The 12,500-nt window shown below is 32.2% G+C and overlaps 2 protein-coding genes and 1 long non-coding RNA gene across 8 annotated transcripts in view; 1 reads left to right on the forward strand and 2 right to left on the reverse strand.

The window, feature by feature from the left end:
- The window catches only part of LOC144960661 (uncharacterized), a 325,884-nt gene that overhangs the window by 242,402 nt on the left and 70,982 nt on the right, over positions 1-12,500 (forward strand). The window lies entirely within an intron of this gene.
- The window catches only part of LOC144960663 (uncharacterized), a 187,625-nt gene that overhangs the window by 95,315 nt on the left and 79,810 nt on the right, over positions 1-12,500 (reverse strand). The window lies entirely within an intron of this gene.
- LOC144960660 (uncharacterized) overlaps positions 6,167-12,500 on the reverse strand; it is a 23,274-nt gene continuing 16,940 nt past the window's right edge. For all 3 annotated transcript variants that reach the window (XM_078893932.1, XM_078893931.1, XM_078893930.1), the window contains 3 exons: positions 9,758-9,949; positions 6,683-6,845; positions 6,167-6,262 (listed from right to left, as the gene is read on the reverse strand). The gene's annotated coding sequence lies outside the window, so the exon portion shown is untranslated. The remainder of the gene's footprint in view (positions 6,263-6,682; positions 6,846-9,757; positions 9,950-12,500) is intronic.

A 12,500-nucleotide genomic window follows, 5' to 3' on the forward strand; every position in this document is an offset into this window, starting at 1 on the left:
CAAAATCAGACCTTTGTATTAACTCTACTAAATTACAAAGCTATACGTCTTTTCCTTTTTTTTGGACCAAAATTTATATGTTATTCGTTTTCGTTTCGTTAAAAATGTGATCTGAACACAAAATATGTCTGTTTTAATCAGGTGGTAGACATAAAAATGGATATTCAATCGAAATGTTAAAAAGTTTCCTATCAATGTACACCTCCAATCTTATTCAAGTTTTTCCAATATTTACTACACAAAAACACACATACACGCACATACACAAACACACACATACACAAACACATACACAAACACACACATACACAAACACATACACAAACACACACATACACAAACACATACACAAACACGTACACAAACACACACATAGACACACATACACAAATACATACACAAACACAGCCATACGACCTCTGGTCTTTTAAGTTTATCCATTCATTCACTATTACGTTTCCCACTATTTATAAAAAACATTGATTTTCATTCATGTGAATTATTCTTATTCAATGGAATAAAACGCGTTGAATATTCCAAATAAAACTTGACTACCCTTATCCATAGACTATTCCCATTCAATGGAATAAAACACGTTGATTATTCCAAATAAACGCTTGACACAGCACTTCACGTTATCTTATATAATCCAAACGCTACATTAATATAAAATAATTATATTTGATTGTATGAGGTAAGTGTTCAGTGTAACTTTTAGGTAAAATAAGTCACCATAGTTTGTGGATTATAGACGCTACATTTATACTTTGTCATCTATCATTATTACAGGCAAATGTTTACCTTAACAATTTTGAACAAAATAAATGACCATAATTACTACTTCCAAACATTCATTAATACATTATAATCTCTCACTAAACCGTTCATTAGCAAAATATACCACACCATTTTATATATTCCAAATTCTGTATTAACATATTATAATATCTGATTGTCGTAGGCAAGTGTTCATCAGAACAATTTATAGTAAAATAGATCACCTTATTGTGTTGTTTCCAGACAGTACATTGATACATTATGACTGTTACAATAAAATCCTGAATGAAGTCTTCACGATGATAAAGAATTGTGTCGTAATATATTATTGTCTCTGCCCTTGTTGACTTCTAACTCTTCCACTCTCTCTTACTGAAATGTGTGCCAGTCTAATGAACCTTTAAATTTCTCTGAGTGCACATTTGACAATATTCTACAATATATGTTCATTCATAGTAGAATTGATTTCACACAATTTAACAATACCTAGATATTAAAATTATAATAATCTCGACAAATCCTTGACACATCATACATTATAATATACTAATACATACATCATAGTATAATTCGTTTGACATAAAATAACAGTAAATAGTTTATATAAATATTTATGGTTTATCCACGTGTACCTTTGTCCATAGCATTTTTCATAGATTTACTCTGCTTCTTTTCCAAATCCTCCAACAAATCAAATCTTGATGAGACTGTGGGAAAAAAAAAATTATAGGATAACATTTAAATGTATCTAAACTTCTCGATACTAATCTTGCAAAATCGTCAATGTTTACAATGCAAACAATGTTTATCTTGTTCCGATAAGTTTTAGAATCACAAAATTTGATGAAAACATATTTGGTATTGTTACACAGAATAATGTTTTTATATAAAACGTGATAGCTCAACAACGTTATGTATAATATAACAGGTAGTTATTGAATTTAAATTCGAGTTAAAATTTCAGTATGTGTGTAGGGTCAGTATGACATATCAGTAAAATGTCTTCAAAGGCAAAGAGTTCGAGAGAAAGAGAGAGTGAGAGATAGATATATAGAGTTAGAGAAGGAGAGAGATAGATAGAGAGAGAGAGAGGGAGGGAGAGAGAGAGAGAGAGAGAGAGAGAGAAAGAGAGAGAGAGAGAGAGAGAGAGAGAGAGAGTTTAACTTTCACACATGATTTCTCACTATAACATTATTGTATAGATCCCAAACGCTGCATTGATAGATACTATATGATAAAATGAACTTTATTTATCCATTTCTGGATGTTTTCATTTGGTATTGACTAGGATTAATACATTATAATCTATCATTATATCATTGTATAAAAAGATATATCATCTTATGTTATATATTTCAAACGCTGTATTGATATATTCTAATATATGCCTGTGGAAGGCAAGTTTTTATCCCAAAAAATTATATTAAAATATATCACCTCATTGAGTGATTTCCAGACGCTACATTGAAATGTTATGATTGTGTAATAGTTTAAAGGAAAAAGCACAATGGTGAGTTAGCAGTTTGTCATTGTTGTGGTTCTCTTCCTACATCGACTTGTAAGATTATCCTCTTTTGTTGTTATATTATTAGCAAGTATGATGAACCTTAAATAATTTATGAGTTTTTCCTTGACCAATCAGACTCTATAATATATTCTACGATATATGTATATTCATATTTCAATTTCACATTATATAACATTAAATAGTTTATATAAAGATATTGTGTTATCTATGTGCTACCTTTGTTCATGGAATCTTTCATCTATTGACTCTGGGTCTTTTCCAAATCTTCCAACAAATCAATTCTTGACGAGACTGTGTAAATAAATTAAAGAATTTAATTTAAAGTAACCCTATCATAACTATATGTAGGAGAATCGTTAATATTTTAAAGAGGAATGAAATAGTTTTCTGATTCAAATATGTTTTATAAATAACCAAATTTGAAGAAAATACATTTTCACATTCACAGGAATTTAGCTGAATGTAAAGTTTGTTTGCTCATCAAAGTTGTGTATCGACGTCTACCCCTCTAGTCTCATTTTGTGATATAATAGCCAGTATAAAGAACCTTAAATAATATATCAGTGTACCCTTGACCAATAATAGTCGATAATATATTCTAACATATATGTATATCCATAGTAGAATTTTTTTCATATAATGTGAAAGTAAATCGATTGAATCTAAGTATTACCTTTGTCCATGGAATCTTTTATAGATTGGTTCTGGTCCTTTTCCATTTCTTCCAACAAATCAATTCTTGATGAGACTGTGTAAAGAATATTGAAGACAATAATTTAATGTAACTCTGTTTTTACTAAATGAAGATAATCGTCATATTATTTACGACATAAAACCACGGTTTTCTTACTCAGATATGCTTCATAAATGACAAAGTTCGAAGAAATATCTTTCCGGTATTTACAAAAATTGAGCTGTATCTATTATAAAGATATTGTACATACGGGATAGAGATCACATCCGAAAAGTCACATATTCTAGGGAAGAACCGAGACAACCCTTAGATGAGAATGAATTTCAATTGTGAAAACCTAAAGCAAGTCACTTCATTAAAATACATGGGAGTGTTGCACACCAAAGATGAGACTAGCACAGCAGATGTGAAAGTTAGAATTGGAATGGCAATGGTTGCTAGAACATAACCCAATTGAGTTCGGAGTGGACCCTACTTCCCACGCGTTTCCTGGATTTTGAACACTTTCTTAGCCAATCAGGGTTCGAGACAAGCACAGCAGATGTGAATGTTAGAATTAGAATGCCAATGGTTGCTAGGACATAACCCAAATGAGTTCGGTGTGGACCCTACATTCCACGCGTTGCTAGGATTTTGAACACTTCCTTAGCCAATCAGGGTTCGATCCTGGTGCTAGTAAAACGAAGCGCGGGAAATCAGAGGGGATTCTTGTAGGTTTCGTCCAGCTGGACAGAATAACGCCATTCCAGCGGTTCTGTTTTATATTATATTCGTCTAGTGGGTGGCAGGAGGGAGACAAGGAGGATGAAAGATAAATAGATTTGTGTCGTTCATATTTGTGTTATACATATAATTTAGTCTCTGAATGAAATGTATCGTGTTTGTAAATCTTGAAAGGCAAAGAGAGAGAGAGAGAGAGAGAGAGAGAGAGAGAGAGAGAGAGAGAGAGAGAGAGTTTGACATTCACACATGATCTGTCACTATAATATTATATATACTTACTGTATATCTTCAAAACGCTGCATTAATGAGATAAGATTGGATAAAATGTAATATATTTATCTATTGCTGGAAATTTACATTAGTATTGCCATAGTTTATTACATTATAATCTCATACTATATCATTGTATAACAAATAATTCATCTTATTTTATATATTTCAAACAATGCATTGATACATTAGAATATCTTCGTATAGCACTGTACATCAAAATAATTCATCGTATTCTATATACTTCAGACTATGTAGGATAAATTATAATATCCCACTATACCATTGTACAATAAGAATATGATCTTATTTTATATGCTTCAAACGCTGTGTTGATATATTATAGTATATGATTGATAAAGGCAAGTGTTTATCCGAACAATTTATAGTAAAATATATTACCTTTTTGTGTGATTTTCAGACGTTGCATTCATACATTATCATTGTGTACTATTTTAAAGGAAAACATCAAAATGCTGAGTTAGCAGTTTGTCATTTTTGATATCCGTCACTTTCTATGTAGACTTTTAACCCTCCAATCTCTATTGGAATTTCGTACGTCTAATTGAACTTATTATAATCTCTATTTTTACCTTTGACAAATCATTACTATAATATACTCTAACATATCTGCATATTTATAGTTGAAATCGCTTGACAGGGAATGAAAGTAAATAGTTTATATAACTATCTGTGTTTTAAATATGTGTTACCTTTGTCCATAGATTTACGCTGCATCTTTTCCAAATCTTCCAATAAATCAAATCTTGACGAGACAGTGGAAAGAAAATTGAAGATTACAATTGAATGAAACTCTCTCTTTACTAAATGAAGGAAAATCGTCTATAACTCCAGTGTATAGCCAGTGTCGATTTTAGGTGAATTATGACTTATGAGATATAGCATGTCCATCGCACATGTGTATAGACTTGTCGATTTTAGATGAATCACAGTGTGTTATGATATACAGAATGTATTTTGTACAACTGTACACACAATGTCTAATTTAGATGAATTAGTGTTATGCTATAAACAATGTATATTATACCATTGCACAGACAATGTCTAATTTAGATGAATTAGTGTTATGATGTAAATAATGTCAATTGTACAATTTTATCAATTTTGCCTAGTTTAAATGAATCATTTTGTAATTATATAGAGATCCACTTAGCACCATTGTATACCATGTGTCAATTTAAGATGAATCGTCATTCTCCAGGCAGGGTCTATTTTGTATTGACCCATAGAGAATAGATATTAAATGTCAAATTTACATATTTACAATGTAAGTCTAAATAGTCTAATTTTTATCAAATTCATTATTTTGGTAGATTAAAGGACTACTCGAGATTTTAAAATGAGACATGATTTCACAGTAATTGTTAAGAACTAAACTTGTAATTTATCGTAATATATTATATAATGCACAAAACTTCAATACGTCCCCTTTGTCAATTTAAGATTTGACATTGAATAGATAGAAAACAAGAACTCTGCACTGGACAATAAAATAGTTTACTAACGTGTTCATACTTAAGTAATGATATTGATTGTTATAGCACTAACTTGTTACATGTGAGGACATTGTATAGCAAATCTGAATTTCTAAATCCTGTATAAAATTAATCCATGTATAAAGACAACCAACTAAATAAAATCAAATTTTAATGTTATTTTTTGTTTGTTTTGAAATGATTTCTGAACTCACAATAAAACAGATTTTTCTTTTTAGCAGAACAAAAAATAATGACAAAGCAAATTATAAATGAATTGATTTCATCTGTGGAGAAACGATGATTTTATTAGGCAGATCAAATACAATTTACTCTCTAAAAATATTTCACCTTTTTCATTTTCTTTCTTCTGCTCCTTTAGTTTTTTCTCCAGCTCCACCAATGTTGTGTCCTGCTCGGCCAGTTTAAGTTTCTGAATGGAAATTGTCTCTTTGAGCTTGGTGACTGAAATAAGTAAAGATAGTTTCGTTTGTGAACGGCTTGGTTCCATGTACTTAACATGTAATAGTTGTTATATACCATGAACGTTATCAGTCTTAACATGTGAAATGTTCTACTAAAATTTATCACAATGTGACATAGTTGTGTATCAATATGAATGAAATAAAAAAATAAATATTATCCCTCATTTGATTTAGTCTTTATAGATATACATACCTTCTTCCTGCATGTTTTTCTCTTTTTCTTGGCCGTTTTTTTCCAATGTTGTTATTTTCTCTAACAAATATTTAACAATTACAGTGATATCCTCATCTGTAAAATGTACAAATGTTTAATGGATTTACAGTTATACAAATTATACGATAGTCATGTAATTATAAACTTTATGTAGAACAAAATAGTGCCGGTCATTCTAACAATTTTATGCTGGTAAAATAATCAACATGATATGGGATTCATTATTAATCCTATGTTTTTGGTATTTTTATTATTTTCATACCTCAAAGACTATTATTGTTTGATGGATGATTGTGTGTGATATCTTTTGCTGTCTCTGACGTTTTAACCGACACACAGAAAGAAAATATATAGGGATACAGACAGGGGGAGATAAAGAGAGTGAAGGAGAAAGAGTGAGAGAGAGAACAATAGAGATAGAAATTGAGAGAGAGATAGAAATAGAGAGAAAGATAATGATTGATAAAGAGAGAAAGATAGATAGAAATAACTTACTTTTCACAGTTACGTTTACTTCTGCCTTCATTTCATGCATTTGAAAATTTTCATCAAGATAATACATAAGACAGACGTATGTTCCAGTGTCTTCCTCGCCTGGGTTTTTGATCGTCAATTTGAGAAAACGGTTGACAGAATCTTTTGTCAGATTACCTTGTGCCTGCAATTATCAGAAACAACAAAATCTTCATTTTATTTTCAGAACATTCATCCTTAATATATGCTATGTGTCTAAACTATGTGGCTACATAGGCTAGTGGCATGGCACTCTTATGTAGGATTGGAATGTCATGGGTTCGGGTTCCACTCTGAGCGATGCATATAATAGGTGAGTCTGTGGAAAACGGTTCTTTATTAACATTCCCACACCATACTCATGTGTAGAATGGGTACCTGGTCGTTAACAGTGCTGTCTCTGTTTGAAAAAAATGTCATATCGCCTAACAGGCTTTGTGGCTTGTCCTACACACTAGGTGTTGCTGTTGTCTAGAGAAACCTTGTATAGGTCACTAAGCCAATTTATGGATATTGCACTTTACAAAAAGCTCCAAGCTCAGTTTTTGTGTGATGTCATGTAATATATTATCTATTGGACCCATTGTCACAGAATAATGATTCACATATTTCTCAGTCAGGCTATACTTTAGTAATAGAAAAAAAAAAGAAAAGATTTCATCTCACTCCAGTTATATTTCGGAAGGCTTAGGAAAATTTTACTTTCTGATATTAGATTATCATTCCTTTATTAGCCTTCTCTTTGAACTCATTTTGAATAGGTGAATAATTTTCTTTCAATCTCTTGTCACGAAGCCACTTATTATAAAAGCTGATTGATTCAATCTTTGTTACTCACTTCTCTCAAGAACTTACACCTTGTCGCCACACTATTCCCCTCCTCATATTACCCATATTTATTTTTAAAGAGACTTTGTGGAGGACTTCAGTATTTTGATTTCCGCCATCAAGACACCGGAGCTTTCTTTATCACCCTTCCCAGTTGAAGTTCCATCAAGATTGTATCAAGCTCGGATCCTTACAAGTAAGAATTGCAAGTACTCTCGACTGGAACCGGAACCTCACAAGTCCCAATCACATTATCACCATATCAGCAAGATAGCATAAATTACGTAATATCTTCATATTCGTATGTGTAACTGTGATCACCATTCATTTATAAGAAAACTCATGTCATCGTATATAATATTTCTATTCATATCATCTTAAAGAATTCGTCATTGGTATTTTTCAAAGTAACTAGTTAATTCTGGGGACTTTATATGTCACATTTCTATTTTACAAATGTAGTCGAGTTAGCTCTTGAGCTCTCTCCAGACCATGACACCCATCAAATGTAATGTTTTGACATCCTAGAAGTAAATTTTGTTTTTCTGAATAAATGTTTGATATGACGGGTCAAATGAGAATTTGCTTTGTCCTTAAGGAATATAAAATAAGACATTTTGTGCTTTAAACCGTCAAGTGATTTACTCTGGAATACGTCGTTTTCAAAAGTTTGGCCAAAAAAACAAGCCTTCAAAAATCGATAAATTTAAATGACTCTCCTCTGGGAAAAACAACTTTCAAACATAGGACTTAGCGAAGTCCTTGAAAAAAGTCCCGGGTCTTAGTATTTTTGCAATAATGAGGGCTATTTAAAGCGGTCGGTATTTGACAGAAGAGCTTTCTATAAATTTAAAAGACACACGTTTTTTTCTCCAAAATACGGCTGTCAACTAGTCAAATCGTACAATAAGAGCCATAAATACCATTCCTGTATTTCTATCCGGTATGTTATATCAGAAAATACATTTTAAATATCAACCAGTCGTTATGGATAACAAGGGGAAATATTTACACGAATTTTATTCTGAATTATAGATCGATTCACCATTGAGCCTTAACTCTCTCCTTACCTGCCATTTCCCCCAAAACTACACACCCAACTAACACAAACATATTTTTTATCACCCAACAAGAATAGCAGTAACGTTCATGCAATACATAATTCCTTTATCAAAACATGCTATACAACAAAACGTTCATTTTCTTTAAACGTTTTAATGTACTAGAGTAATTTGAATAAGAAAAATGTTGCTTGTATCGTAATAAATGTGACTGTTTTCCTACAGTTGGTAAGGAAAAGGTTAAATGTGTTCTATACTATTTGACGGAGGATGACACATTATGCCACAATAAATACAGTTAAACATCATTAGAGACACTCCTTAGGACCGGATTGTTGAGTAAATGTGTTGATATAAAGACGTGTAAACACTTGAAGGAATCTGTGTTATGCTAGTCTTCAAATCCATTTCATATTTTTGTTATTGCTTTTATTTCCTTAACACTCTCCTTACCACAGGAAAATCGTCACTTTCGTTACGATGTAACCGAACATTTTCTCTATCTTATTTCTCTTGTACGTCACAAAATTTAAAGACATGCTTTGATTTCAGCTATAGATACTAAACAATGTGTTATAGAGCTAACTTGTTACTTTTCTCTTTTTTGTTTGAGTAAGTAAAGTCTATTTTTGTGCAGGGTGGGTGTGAATTTTCGGGGAAAATTCTAAAAACAGCTGGTAAGGAGAGAGTCCACCCAATGAATTCATATATCCATCACTACTCTGTACTTTACAATGTGAGTACATGCAACTATAATGACGATAACGTTTAGGGTGAGATAAACTATTTTTTACACATTACTCTTTACGTCAAATTGTCCAGTAGATTCTGATATACAGACAATTATGTCTAATGGAGAAAAGTACGTGTGCGCATTACTATTTACGTCACCATATCCAGTAAATTCTGCTATATGGACATTTACATTTGTCTTGATCTGCTCAGAGGTCTGTTATTGAATTATTCTTTTGTAAAACAAGGCACAATAAAACCAGCTAAATCAGCCTACTTTTGATGCCCAGTTGATAAGAAACACCATTAACCCTGACCTGTCTTTGAAAAGCGCCAACACTCAGTTTTATCCATTTAAAATCAATCTTGACTTTTCAAATAGAAAAAAAAATACTAGTATCATTATTATTACCATTATCGTTAATAGATATTCTACCTCAACATTTAGCTCCCTTAGCGAGTCCCTTGGAACTAAACGCTGCAATTGGATGCTCTCCCTTCTTCATAATCTCAAGTGTCATAATAGCACTGATCCAAGCAGGGCCGTTAGAGATACAGGTGAGATCGAGTTGGTCAGTAACCATCGTGTTGAAGGATTCAGGAGATACGTCCAGACGGAGGGCTGAGCCTGGAAAATATTATATAATCCCTATTGAATCTATACACAGCCTGCCATAACCGATTTTTTCATTGGCGCTTTACATCAACATGTCAAAGGGTCTAATAAAAGCCTTTAAGCGTTTATATAGCGCAACATACACTAATTATGCATAAACTCATTTACGTTGACGTTTAACATGTAGGACTTGTCATGACGCCTTTTAGGTTATACTAATTTTATTTTGGACAGATGCAAAGTTGGTAATGGTCAGGTGCTCATTCTAAACATGAGTTCTGTGAAGAAATATGAGTAATCAGCCCTTTACAAGGACTTAATTAAATACTACTCACAGCGGGATTCGAACCCAGGACCATAGCCGTATAAACCTTTACAAAAATATTCTAATATCAACTGGCAACCACATTGATGTAATAATATAAGATATGATAAAATACATACTATAGTTTGTTTCATAATTTGTAACCAAGCTTAGAGGAGGGTTTCTTTATAACTGATTGTTGTATTGCAGTGGAGCTTTTGCATGGCTCTTACATGAAAGACACAAAGAATGAAATAAGTTTGCCAATTTTTATACCCGTAAATTAAAATTAAAATCCTCTTAAGGTTTATGAGAAAAAATCAAACTCTCACTGATAGAAATGTTTACAGTACAGCAAGTTTCAAAATAATATTTCACATACTATTGTTTTTATAACATCATTATATTATCGTAAATACTCACATAATTCACGTGCGTCTAACACTTGGCCTCAACAATGATACATACAGGATCGTAGCCACAATGTTAAATTGCACCAACGTCTACTTTTTGTGAACACATATCAATACATTGTACTTTTTTGGGCTGATATGGCAAAACTTGTCGGATGTCGCACGAGCAAAATTTGATATACGAGCCAATAAAGGTGAAAATGTGTTCCCTGCATGATTATAGTTTTTATTATGAATCCTGGAATTTTGGAACAGAGTTGGGCCTTTATGGTCATATTCTGAGACGAGATATGAACATTCCTGCCAATAGTACAATGACAGCGTATTTCAAACTATGTCGAACCCCATTCAGGGGAAGACCTGGAACAACTTTGCCCGTCCAGACCAACCAAGATGTAGGGACATTGGAAGATCAGCAGCTAAATCTTAACACCATAGAGGAGCTTCGTAGAAAAAAATGCTTCGGATCAAAAGCCTTGGTTATACCTAAATGACGACCTGGTGGACGCACCTGAGACTTCCCAATTCGATGACAGAGATGCGAAAAACTCATGAATCATTGTCCATCGAACTACATTCTCATGAAATGAATTCATTATTTATTTTAAAATATTGTTTAATCTAGTTGGGTTTTTTTTTGTCTGACCCAACCCACAACATATTACATATGTCTTGTCTATAAAATTAAAAAGTAATTTTCTCAATTCCTAAGTGTTCGAACTCCCGGCCTTTAAATGTGAATAACGTCGACTCTAAATGAAATAATTACAGCATTCAATCTGCGTTTTGTCTAAAGATGGTGTCTCTTTACGAGTATGTAATAATATTTGATTCGAAATGTTCAGACATCTGACGGGTTTTGCCAGATCACCACACAATATTTGTCAAACATGGATCCATTCATAAAATCCGAGGCGTAAATTTTATTTTTCATTCCAGCGTTTTTCGACACTGAATTTGAAATGCAATCTTTAATACAGTGACAGTGAATAGCATTGTATTCAATCAGTATAATCGTGAAGCAAGATGTGAGTGACTGTTTGACGAAATTAACAATCCAAGTGGATGGATTTGGGACACAGAATGAAAAGGCTTAACCCTCTCCTTACCACCCACAGGAAAATCGTCACATTCGTTACGATGCAGCCAACATCTTTTTTCATTCTGATTTCTTTTATACATTATAATATTTGAACAAAAATGTTTGCTATAATTAAAGTATATTAACACTTTGTTGAAGAGCTCGTTTAGCAGAAAGAAATATGTATAACACGAAATAACAGCTTTTATGTTTGAGTGAAATAAAAAAACATATTTTTGTATAGGTTGGGTGTGAAGTTTTTGGGACAATCAGGAAAATGGCCGGTAAGGAGAGAGTTAACTGGACTAGGGAAACGATAAAAGAAAAAAAGATAGAAGACGGAAAATACATTGCTATTTATAATCCATAAGAGTTTAGGCCTGTTATCTTTTGTCAAGACAAAGATGAAAAGGAGACATAAGAGGAAGAGAAAATAGAATTGGTGTGGAGAGGAGACAGAGAGAAAATATTAGCAGACAGAGGAAGAGGAAGAGTTAAAAAGTGTAAGAAAAAATATGATATATTGTTGTTATCAAAATTATCAAAATCAGTATCCGCTCATTGTTTTCCTGTACATTTTAAGACTTTTAATATCATTTCCAAAAATTCTAATTTAATTTATGTACTTCAAATTTCATTTGATATTTACGCCGAATACTATTGTGATCGATTAAAAAAAAAGTCATAGAAGGTCGAATGACCTCTATCTTATCTCTTTCTTCTTTCTCTTATATCTCCATTCTTTCATACTGTAATTTATTCGTC

This window comes from Berghia stephanieae, chromosome 15 (genome assembly GCF_034508935.2).
Source record: "Berghia stephanieae isolate SIO BIC M18660-M18661 chromosome 15, UCSD_Bste_1.3, whole genome shotgun sequence".
NCBI lineage: Eukaryota > Metazoa > Mollusca > Gastropoda > Nudibranchia > Aeolidiidae > Berghia > Berghia stephanieae.